Below are 13,222 nucleotides of genomic sequence, written 5' to 3' on the forward strand. Positions count from 1 at the left end.
AATGTACCCCCCTTTTTTTTGCAAATAGGAATTCAGAATGTTTGGCAAAGGACTGAGTAGAATCATGCTCACTTACGTGCCGTAGGACTGCATCCATACATAGCTGCCCAGCTACTGATCTCATTCTCAAAAGCCCTACTTGTGTACCCAGTTGTGAAGTCAATGCTTTTGGAAGTCTTAAGAAACAAGACTTCCACTCTGGTGGTCCCCAGATTATGCAACTCCCTCCCATCAGAGGTACAGATTGCAGTTGGTGCTGTTTTAAAACTATTTTTTTCAAGCTTTGTGTAAAATAAGGTTTATTCTGTCCTTTTTGAATAATGGTTAATAATTTGGATACCTGTATCAATTTTGAGATTATTTGTACCTTCTGTGTTTTTGAGATATTGTGAGCCTTCTTGGGTGGGCAATGCAGCTTTTCATTTACTGTATTTTTCTTTTTAATGATATTTATTACTTTTTCAACATTTTCAGCACAACACTACAAACAAAAAAGAAAAGAGAAAAACAATACAAATACAATACAAAAACGCTACTAACAAAACAAAAAAAAAAAAACAATTTAAAAACACCTCAAACATTTTCAATATCTTATATTTCATTCACTTATTTCCAGCGACCTCCTCACACCTCCCTATTCCACTTCTATTAATTGTTTCAGCAATTCCTTTCCATCTTACTCTGTTTTCTATCCTATAATTATCTTAACACATTCTTGCCTTATTTTTCCTATAATTTTCTATTAATCTATTTATACTTAATTCCTTATGACATTTCTACTAAAGCCATATACCGTATTTTTTGCACTATAACACTCACTTTTTTCCTCCTAGAAAGTAAGGGGAAATGTCTGTGTGTGTTATGGAGGGAATGCCTACGGGTGGCATGCCTACGGATTTTCCTCCTCTAAAAACTATGTGGGTGTTATGGACGGGTGCGTGTTATAGAGCAAAAAATACGGTAACTTCATTCCAACATTTTTCTAACATTCCTTAATTTTACAATATTTCTATAAATAGTCTTTAAACTTTTTCCAATCTTCTTCCACCGACTCTTCTCCCTGGTCTCGGATCTTGCCAGTCATTTCCGCCAATTCCATATAGTCCATTAACTTCGTCTGCCATTGTCCAACACTTCAGTGCTTCCAAGAAGCAGCCATTCTCTCAACCAGCAAAAAGCAGATGGTTCACAACGAAATTTAAAGGTCTGGCAGGGCAGGTCCACCTCCTTCTTTGGCATCCATCAATACCTTAAGTTTTACTCGAGGCTTCCTGCCCTGCCAAACAACTCTAGAAACATCCCTCTGCCACCTCCTGAAACAAACCATCCCATCCAAAGCTTGCAATGTTTGAAACAAAAGCAACATCCCCAGCAACACAGCAGCCCTCATCCCCACCACAGTAACTCGGCCCAACAGTAACAACTTCTGATTTGTCCATATTTCCAAATCCCCCTTCTCTTCAATCCAACATCCTTCACAGTTATCCTTAAACAGATTCACATTTTTGGCGGTCATACTAACCCCCCAATACCTCTCTTTCTCAACCGATGTTAGTCCTGTCACCTCCTGAAACTCTGTCAAGCTTTCCTTTTCCAGTTCAGATAGGGCTCTGGTCCTCAAATTCATCTGTTCTTCTTTAAGTTCAATCATAACGAATGTCAGCTTATGCTCATCAGTTTGTATGGATGGGACTCTCCTCTCCAGTTGTATAGCTTTAAATTCAGCAGCAAGGGTTTTTTCCCTGACTTCATCTGCAGTTTGCCATATCAGAGTAGATTCCTGTGTCAGTTTCTGGGTGGTTTCTGAATTGGTATTCACCTTTTGTCCCAAATTATTTAAACTTTCTACGATTAAGTCAATTTCAATATTTGCAGCATCCATTTTCACATTTATCACGTCTGTTTTTTGTGAAGTTGTTCCAGCGAATCGTTTATTTTCAATAATGCAGCCACTAAGGCCTCTTCTGCCGACATCCTGTCTGTTTTTTCCTTTCCGTTTGCCATAACACTTAAGAGATTCAAGGTCAATTCCAAAGTCTCACACTTTTTTATCTTGCAGCTGGAAATTCCCCTAGCCCAGCTCCTGTAAAGTAACCAATTTCAAAAGCTTCCACTAGGGGAAAACAGTTTCTATTTGTATCGGTCAGTATGTCCTCTTTTAAACACAGTTTCAATAATCCAAAGTTAGTTTCAATTTTCAGTTGCTTTCCTCCCTTTTTTTTGAAAACAACCGGAGACAGTAGAAACAATGTATTCTCTTGTTTAGCTACCTGTCAATGAACGTTCTAAACGCTGTCAGTGGACGTTCCAAAAAAATCAATCCTGCCAGCAGCCCGTTTCCAGGGTCAGAGCGGCGGTATTTTAACTCTCTTAACTCTCTCCTACAGGCATATTCAGTCCACCACTCCCCCCCCTCTTCTCCTGTCTCCAAAAGGGGGGGGTTAGTTCTTTACCGATGGAAATTTAGTCTTTTACAAAAGGCTTTCCAAGACTTTAGCTTGCAGCCTCCTTGCTTCAGTTTATCTACAAAAGGGGGAGGCGGACTTCCTGTATTGAACCTCCCCGTTTCGATGCCAGATTAAACGTTTAAAAATCCAATTCTTCCCAATTCAGCTCTACTCACGGGTAATTACTTTAGAGTCAAATTGTCCACAGGAAAAAGTCAGTGCTCTCTGACAACAACTATGCGGCTTCGCTCCGTGGAAGAAGCAGATGATTCGAAGCACCGCGCCACTCACCCCACATCGCTCCAGATCCCCGAAACCGGGTTTCCCCACGAGTAGGGGAGGCACAAAAGGTGCCCGCCGAATCCCACGTTCACAGGCTTCTCCCGCCTGTGATTTTTATGGGTCCCTGCCTTCGCCGTGGCGGTACAGACCCAAATTCCCACGGGGCAAATTCCTCCCGATCAGAGGAATTCAGCCATTGCTGGAGGCACCAACCCGGAAGTCCCATTTACTGTATTTTTCACTCTATAAGACACACCCAACCATAAGATGCACCTAGTTTTTAGAGGAGGAAAACAAGAAAAGCCAGCAAGAGCAGCAGACATGCTCGGCGTGGCTCTTTAAAGATAGAGCAGCTCTTGCTGGCTTTTCCAGGAGATGGGAGAAGGGACTGACAGGCTGCCCTTTGTCCCTTCTCCCACCTCCCTGAAAAGCCAAAGCAAGCTGCACAGCTATTGCTGAAGCCAGCAGAGCAAGAGCGATAGCTGTGCAGTGGCTCTTGCTCTGCTGGCTTCCCAGCGAAGCAGGATGAGGGATGGAAGGAGCTTCTTAAGGGCTCCCTTCCGTTCCTCCTTCCGCTTCGCTAGGAACCCAGCAGAGCAAGAGGCGCTGCGCAGCTCTCGCTCTGCTGGCTTTAGCGATAGCTGTGCAGCCTGCATTCACTCCATAAGACGCACACACATTTCCCCTTACTTTTTAGGAGGAAAAAAGTGTGTCTTATGGAGCAAAAAATACGGTAATCATTCATAATTGAACAAATGGAAAAGAAGGCTCATAAATGTATGAATCAAAACTCTTAACTGTACTCATTCCTACAACGTGAAGGGCCTAGCTTTTTGCAGTGGTAAAGGCAGAAACTGCTTAGACAGTGCTCCCCATCCTACAGATATCTAGATGTCTTCATCAGTGTCCTGGCTGCCTACAGCTCCATGCTGAATGTGTGATTATGTTCTCTGGGCTCCATAAATATGTATGCAAAGTCAACCGGTCTGAGCCCGGTGACATAACTGGAATGACAATATGAAACGTCATAACCACAATAATCTCAGCCTTTATCTCACCCTTGCGTTTTATTTTCTGGAATGGATATTTAAGTGAACATTAGCAACCCAATGGCTTCTAACAGGCCTTCGAAGCTATTAGGATATATTATGCAAATATGTGTTTAGGGAGATTTCTCCACTCTTCTATAAGTGGTTACAGCCTGCTATGGAGAGAGGGAGAGAGGGAGAGAGGAGACAGGAGGCTTTCAGGATACTTAATATGCAGGTTTCATTCTGGGGTCCTAAATGATCTAAACCTGTTACTCAAATAACTCCTGTTCAGCTGGACTACATACTAAGAATTTTCTATTACTAATAGTGCTAACAAAACAAAAAAAAAGAGGGGGGGGGAGAAGCACAATTATTGTTCTCTAAGGAAAAGGATGCACTGTTTTCCAAACAGCCATGCAACCTTGCTCGTTATCTTTATCTTTTATATAGAGATTTTATTTAATAAAAACCAGCAGGTATCCCTATTTTATTCCACAGGGCCAATTACAGCTTTTGGACCTCTCTTCTAGCTAAGTAAGAGGCATACTTCATTTTACATCAGCAGTCAGCAGTGTCAGGAAACTGCCAAGGCTCAGCTCCAGCAGGGCACCCAAAGCTAATCTGCAGAGTCCATTCCTAACTGCAGTCACCACTTGCTCAGCAACCTATAGCATAATGCCTGTGTCATCCACTTTGGCCTTTGGTAACCATTAGGAATGGGTGAATCACTCACTCTCAGTTTCTCCTTTTTCCAGTCTTAATTGCAGTTCATCACATTTCTGTATTGGATCACCCCATTTCTGATTTTCCTTTTAAAAAATCCTAATGCACAGGATGGCTCAGCTGATAGAGCGTGAGACTTAAGGTCGTGGGTTTCAAACCCCACTTTGGGCAAAAGGATTCCTGCACTGCGAGACTACATGGCTCTCATGGTTCCTTCCAACTCTACAATTCTGTGATTCTGTGACTTATCCTAAATATACACATTTTTGTAGGAAATCTTGCCTACAACGCAATTTTTGCAAACAAATTTTCCACATTTTAACGCATCTTTGTATGTTATTTTCCCCACCATATGTGTTTTTATACATACTTTGCGTGACCAGGCAGTGACTGCCCCAGCCCCCAGGGACCACCAGAAAGGAATAATGACTCGTGACAACGTGTTATGGAATTAAAATTTGGCCACTACTTTATTAAACTTTCAAACATAGGAAGACCTTGGCTTAGGCATTGGGTGTGTATCCCTCCCAGTCCCCCAGCTGGGGGAACTGGGGCTCATCAGGGTGAATGGGATATGGGAGGTGCACTGAAAGACATATGTGTACAAAAGCAGCCCAGCGTATCCCCACACGCAGGGTAGTTCACTGACAACCTTTCAGTGAATGGCGAGACACCCATATTGCAACCCCTTTAAGAGGGGACCCTGGAATCGCCACTGCAGGGGGGTGAGTCACCACTTCACCCCCCCCCCACTTTACGGAAGAAAAGACTAAAGGATTCCACCCAAGGCCTTAAATCACCAAAGTTGTGACGAATTGCTACAGGGAAGACAAAACCTGCCAATGCAGGAAAATTTCTTCCTGGTTCTTCAACAGCAACCAGTCAAAAGACCATAGCAGCATCCGCTAAACAGGAAGAAAAAGGTTAATCTGTAAACAAGAAACATTAAACAAAGGGAGGGGGGGTGAAGCTCCTGAGCCAACTTCCTTGCTACTGCCGGCTCCACCTCCTGTTTATGGGATTGGCCCCACCTACCAGCAGTGTAACTTGATTAACTGAGTCTGGGAGCGAACAAAAATGCAAAATACAGTGGTACCTCGGGTTACATACACTTCAGGTTACAGACCCTTCAGGATACAGACTCCACTAACCCAGAAATAGTACCTCGGGTTAAGAACTTTGCTTCAGGATGAGAACAGAAATCGTGTTCCGGCGGCGCGGCAGCAGCAGGAGGCCCCACTAGCTAAAGTGGTGCTTCAGGTTAAGAACCATTTCAGGTTAAGAACGGACCTCCGGAATGAATTAAGTACTTAACCCGAGGTACCACTGTACTATTTATTTAGTTAGTTACCAAAAGCATTTTTACCCCACTGTTTCACTGAAAAGTCACCCTGAGCAGTTTCCAAACAAACATAGTAAAACAGTCCCAGCTGTCAGGCTTGTAAATCCAAAATACACAGTACAAAAGGAAAATGGGCTGGTCTGGGTGAAGGAAGAATATCAATCTCAGGCACGTGTTCTTAAACCTACAGTTCTTAGAATGGTCAACCATTCAGGGAGAATGGCTGTCCCCTGGCGACTGTTGAGGGAAAGCCAGATGGAAATAGACTCTCAGCATGGATTATGGGGTGCCTTGTTTCACTTCTTTCCTTATGCTCTTCAGCCTGGTGGTATGGCTGCTGCTAGGTGGCTGTTCATTTGAAATCTGATTATGGATTGGGGTGTCAAATATTGACTCTGAAAGGTCAAATACTATGCTTTGAAACATGTCTTTGGGTTTTAAGTAGGAGGCTCAAGACTGAATAACTCATGTTTGCTTATCTATTCTAGCCTCAGGATTTCCTGCAATGGATTTTGAATGAGTTCTTTTATTTTTCTTCTCTGCCCACTAATATTTCTTATAGAGCCCTTGGTAATAGAGACAATCTAAGGTCAGTTGTTGATTGCATGATGGTCATTTTGCAGAGAGGATGCAGGAAATAAACCACAGAAAGTTGCAAGGTAGTATACCTGTGATAAGTAGGGGGTGTCAGATAATTTCAACAGAAATGGAATTGGGAGTGGAATTAGCCAATGCCACTTACTTACTCATCCCATGCCCAGAATGGAAATCAATCCAGTGAATACAACTGGAATTCACTGTTGCTGTCATTTTCAATTTGCAAATGATACACAATAGATTACTTCGTTTTCCCATTTGCATTGCATTTCCTTTGCACTGAAATGAACCATGTAGAATAATGTAATGATAATGTAATTAGTTACATAATTAATTATGTAAAATTTCACCACAGTGGATTGAAGAAGGCAGAAACTGAAACGTTTTGCCACAGAAATAAGAAATATTCTGTTTTGTTAATCACAGCAACATTAATTTAGAGATTAACTGAATCCTAAAAGAGATCCGGAGCAACTGTTATGGCTTGGGTCTCTCCCACAGACGCGAGACAACTTCGGTAGTGATTTTCTCAGATTTATTACTCAAACACACAAATCATTACAGAGCTCAGTCACTCAGCGTCCTCCTCCGAGTTTGCATTGCTGAGACTGAGATCTGCCCCTTTCTCCTCCAACAATAAAGCCCCCACTTTCGCTTTCTTTCCCTTTCGCGCCTCCCGCAAACTATCTCGAGCCTACGAGTTTTTGGATAGGCTATTTCCGGTTTCCCCGACTTTGAGTCTGAGCTTAAACTGACAGACTGTGTTTCCCCCCTTGGACTCCCCAATCCCTGCGCTCTTTTCTCGGAGATCAGGTTACTGCTGCAGCCTGCCTCCTCTTGTCCATTTCCGCATTCCAGACTAATTTCTTTTCCCTGCTTGCCAGCGTTCTCAGCCGCTGTCAGTGACGGGACGTAGCTGACAGCAACCTTGCAAGAAGTGCTGCTCCATGCTTTTCTCTCCCTCTCCCTCTCTCTCTTTCTCCCTCTCTTTCTAACACACACAGAGAAAGAGAGAGAGAGAGAGAGAGAGAGAGAGAGAGAGATATGAAAGGAATGAGAAGAGCATATCTATCTATCTATCTATCTATCTATCTATCTATCTATCTATCTATACACACACACACATATATATATAGATATATAGGTAAAGGTAAAGGTACCCCTGCCCGAACGGGCCAGTCTTGACAGACTCTGGGGTTTGTGCGCCCATCTCACTCAAGAGGCCGGGGGCCAGCGCTGTCCGAAGACACTTCCGGGTCACGTGGCCAGCGTGACAAAGCTGCTCTGGCGAGCCAGCGCAGCACACGGAACGCCGTTTACCTTCCCGCTGGTAAGCGGTACCTATTTATCTACTTGCACCCAGGGGTGCTTTCGAACTGCTAGGTTGGCAGGCGCTGGGACCGAGTAGCGGGAGCGCACCCCGCCGCGGGGATTCGAACTGCCGACCTTTCGATCGGCAAGCCCTAGGCGCTGAGGCTTTTACCTCCAGCGCCACCCGTGTCCCATATATATATATATATATATATATATATATATATATATATATAATTTGGAAAATGTGTGGAGAGCAGAATATTTGGCCTTGAGCTCCACTTTCTGAGTGACAGCTCAACCTGCTACACAGGTCCTTCTTTCCACCTGTTATTCCTGTTTGAAAAATAAAGTATTTTGTTTCTGGGAGCAGTGCAATGTATAATTTAAAAGGCGTTTTGTTGATTTTTAAAATTTGTTTATACCTGGAGGAAAATCACAAACATCAAAATTTTTTAACTTGCTTCCACTTCTACAGAAAAAAACCCAAACCCGAGGAACACATTGTCCTATTTTTATACTAGGCTGTGGTTTGACAGTCTCCAACCCCTTATAAAAGTGTCTTGATTCTATTATTTCATAGAATGAAAAATATTCTCATGCATCTTTTACTTGCTCAGAATATGTGTCTATACATATCTGCAAACTATTGCTCTGTGTTCAGGGAGTAAGCTCTACTACAACATGAACAAGTACAGGGAATTTAGTTCAAATATGAGAAGGGAACCAATTCCCACTGCAGCTTTGGCACTATTCTGTTGGAGCACAGCTGCTGTCAGTCTGGTAGAGTAGTCCAGAAACTAGCATATTTCATTAATGCGTATTTGATTAATGCATGAGTAACTTGGGTAGTGTAGCCTTGGCAGTGGAGTGCCCTTGTAAAATACCCAGGAAAGATTAGGATAAAGTATTTTTCCAGAAATGGAAAACTTTCTCAAAAACAAATGGTTAACTGGGAAGGCTGTTGGAGAGGCAGAAAGGGGATGAGAGATGATATGCCATCCAAGGAAGACTGCTGCAACTTCTGGGAAGCAGGAAGTGGAATTTCAATTGGAATTGAAAAACTGATGAGAGCATTAATGATCTCAGGAGGTTCCACGCTAATGTACAGAGCCAGAATATACACTGTGTGTCCTCCAGAAGTTGCTCAGTTGACCAGTGTCCAGGCTGGCTGGGGCTGATGGGAGCTTGAGTCTCACATCTAGCAGGAACCCCTGTGGAATACCCTTGGAATAGAGGCCCTAGAAACGCCCTTGTCCATTTCAGTAGAGGCTTTGGGTGGGAAACATCCAGGTGTACTCCTATCTTACTTTGCTGGTTATTTATTAGTTCATGCAGCCTTTTCTCTCACAGCTGAAACCCCACTCTTTTGTCCCTCCCTCCTTCCAAATTGTGACAAACATCTATCCACATCTAGATATGTTCACACACAAAAACAGAGGTGGTTTAAATGAACTGGAGACTTCTCTTGAGAAGGTCACCCACACCCACACCACCACCACTACTACTACCCTATCAGTCATTCACCCGGATTTCCACACAATATTGCTTCCCATTATATAACCACTAGAGTTCATGGAATCAGAGAGAAAGAAACAGTTAGGCAGTAGTGCGCAGCATTGCAAAGCCAGGTTTGGCCCCATCTTCTTCCCTGCTGAGTTCCACAAGGGGAGCACTGAGGCCAACGAGGAGGAAGCAATCTGTCAGTGCCAGCCTCTGGACAGGTAATAAGGCAGGCAGGTGTGGGCTAACCTGCTTTCCATCTCCAAACTAGCCTTAGGTACAGTGGAGAACAATGTCCCATCACCAGTGTTGATGCAAGACTCAATAGCAGTCAGGTCAGATTCTGTAAATAGAATGTGGAGGGCATCGAAGCCAACTCCTAGGGGCCAAGGTCCCTTCATGCCCCCAATAAAATATTTGGGGGGGCAAGGGGGGCAGAGTTCATAGGCATTGCTATTCAAATGGGGTGTGTGCACTGTGTCATGTGACTGATTATGCAGCCCCCCCCCAATATTTTATTCAAATTGGCACCCTGGTGGAGCAGGGAAGAATTGGATCTTGACCTTTACCTCAGCAAAATGTATTGGGCTGACCCCCCCATCACCACTGTTTCTACACATCTCTCTGCCATCATACAACATTACTTTTTGTTTAAATCACATTATATATTCTGCATGCTTAGAGGCCTTTGAGAAGAGGTTAAAGAGTAAATAGAGTTTTGCTCTCAATGAGAGATAAAAGTAACAAGTACAGCAAGGATGCAATTAAATGAACAGGATTCTACATTTAGAAATGGCTTGCTTGGGCAAGACTCCCATGGTAGATAAATAGGTTGTTAAATGTAAGCACAAATGGATAAAGTTGTTTGGGGATATTATGAAGAAATCCTCTTTCCTATTCTGCACACACAACCTCCTTTGAATATATGTATTTTCTAAGGGAACAAGGCAGGTGATTTACAACTATGGATATTCTGTATGAATTGTGGGATTGGAGAAGAGTTTTGTGTGGGTGGTGACTCATTTGGTTTGGTTGATATTTGTGCTTAGGAGGAACAAAAGATTTGAAGCAACTCTTCAAGAAGATGGACTTCCATTGGAGGAACAAAGCAATATAAATCACTATGAAAATCATATAGTGCTAGATAATATTTTAAAGACATATATTATTAGTACTACAGAATTGCAGTTTATGGCTTTCTTGGGTGGTTTCTTAGTTCAAAGAGCTTCGGTCCCAGCCAACCCACTATGAAGTATGGCAATACTCACTATAGGAAAAAAAGAGGAATATGGATTGTAGGGATTATTACAGAAGACCATTTAGCAAATTGATCTAAGGCAGAGGTAGTCAATGTGGTGTCCTCCAGATGTTGCTTTCTATTCTTACAGTGTCTGACCAGCTGTCCATGCAAAGCCCGCAAGCAAGACCTGAGTGCAACAGCTCTCTTCCCACCATTTATTCCTATCAAGTGGTATTCAGAGGTACATTGCCTCTAACAGGGTAGGTTAGGTTTTTCAATAAAATAATGCATGGGATGAAAAAAGTAGATAAATGTAAGCTTTTCTTCCTCTCTCAGAATACTAGAGCTTGGAGTCACCCAGTGAATTGTGGCAGATTTCGAACAGACAAAGGGCAATAATTCTTCTCTCAGTGCATTGCTAGACTATGGAACCTGATATTACAATATGTGGCGGCCATCAGTTTAAATGACTTTTGAAAATGATTAGATGAAACACATTCATGGAGGGTATGGCAATGAATGTCATACATTCAGGAGCCATTCAGGACCTCTGTTCTCAGAATCGGCATGCCCCTCACTATCAGGAAGAACAGCATTCTAGAGGTATCTGATTGGCCACTGTGGGAAACAAGATGATGGATTAACTGTGCATTCAGATGTGTGGAATATTGTGTTAGTTTTTATGGTTATAACGCTAGTGTTTCTGTCCTATTTTCTAACATTGCTTTCACACTACAGTACCTGTTACATTATGGAATGGTGGCTTTTTGACTGATATAGCAGCATGTTGTACTAAATGTCATTCACACCAGTGGACACAACAGCAAATGTCATCAAGCAACGTTGTTAATCCTCTACCTTTTCCACACATGTGCACCTCTGCTATTCTATCATTCATCCAGGAAAATATCAGGAAAGAAGCATATGCCAGTAAAGCACTCCAAATTTGGCCACTTTTACTCCCATGATTTTCTGGGTTAAGGGGGATGCTAACAGATTTTTTGGGAGAATCAAATAGCGTAGAACTGAGCACTAAACATGTCCTACATTTCATTAATTTTCCAGAAGTGGCTTTCATGTTGTCTGAAACCTGAAATACAATGTGGGAATTAGCAAGGAAACGTGAGCAAAATTTAATAAAGTGTCATGTGAATGCAGCCAAGATGGGTGTTTAGTCTGATCCAGCAGGGCTCTTATTTATTAAAAGAAATCTGTAAGAACAGCAAAGAAGAGGCAAATGTAGCTTGAAGCCATCATTACAGTTCCTCAGTTTCCAGAGACAGAGGGGGGGGGGAAATGAAGATTTCCTTATGGCAGAATTTAAAGAAGCCACAGGGATGCTTATAATTTGTTGTTCTGAGAGATGAGATTTCCCAGGGGCTCCTTCAGATGCATAAGATTAGCTCACCTTTCCCCAAATCACTTTCCCAGCAGCTGAATCAGCTTCAGATCACAAGCTGCACCAGCACAAGGCCTGGTACCCTGAGGAAGAACAGGATACTAGATAGTCCCTTTTATCTTTTATGTTTACAAGAACTTGCATACACTGGAAGCAGATTCAGATAGGGACATTGGAAGCTGCCTTATCCTGATTCAGACCTCTTGCTTGCCTAGTGTTGCCTGTACTGTCAGTGGCTCTCTGGGACTGGAGGCAGCCATCTCTTCCAACCCCACCTGGAGATGCCAGGCATTGAGCCTGGGACATTGTGCATTCAAAGATCAACCACTAAGCCCCAATAATGCAGCATTTTCCAAGCTGTGCCATGGAATGTTGGAGTTGCTTGGGAATTTATCAGGAGGTCCTTGGGGACAAAGGGCAAGACAATGTGCATAAATAAAATAACTGGTGCTTGATTAATGTGATTTGAAATTGGGGTGGGAACAGAACTCTGTTACTGTCATGACCCTGGAGGTCAGCAATGACCCAAAGACATATTTAGAGACTAAGGGACCAATGGCATCAACAGAAGAGGCCCCAGACCTCCCCACTGAGCTGCAGACCCCTGGGACCAAGATGACAATGATTCATGAATTAGAGATAGAAGACATCAAGGGTTTTGCACAAGGAGATTAGACTTTCCTCGAATGACTTATACTCCACAGAGCCAATGCATCACCTCAGACAGGTGACCCAGGATGAGCTCATTGAGAGATGATGCGGTGTTTGGCTCCAGGCCAAGGGTGTACCCGTTTAAGGCAATCTCCTCTTCTAGGAGAGGAAGTAACCTAAGAGAGGTTCCTGGATGTCAAAGCATTCAGTCCGGCTGCAGATGTAGCTTGAACACATCGTTCAATAGGAGCTGTCCTTGGTGCCGTGGTGGCTACTGTCTTGCTCCATGAGCCGCTCCTTGTGACCAGAACAGGACAGTAATTGGCAATGACAACTGTGATCCTAAGCATACTGTTATTGGAAGTAAATCCCATTGAACTTTCAGTTAATTCAGGCTGGAAATCCTCCAGAATCAATACCCAGCCCAAGTGTATGCAGTGATGTGATCGGGCACCAGCATCTGCCTGGTGACCTATTTATTTATTTATCTATCTATTGCATATTATTCTTGCAACAAGAAGCTGCTGGCCTAGGGGAAATTACCTAGTTGTTCACTTGTTCGCTATCATGCCCCTGGCAAAGCTGTGCATGCATTATTTACAAACCTTCACTCATTCAGAATCTAACTTAACAAATTGCGTCTATGCTGAGAGAGCAGGAGGGCTAATGAACGGCACCCTACTGCAGCACCTTCTG

Source organism: Podarcis vaucheri, assembly GCF_965113315.1.
Source record: "Podarcis vaucheri genome assembly, chromosome: Z".
NCBI classification, from domain to species: Eukaryota; Metazoa; Chordata; class Lepidosauria; order Squamata; family Lacertidae; genus Podarcis; species Podarcis vaucheri.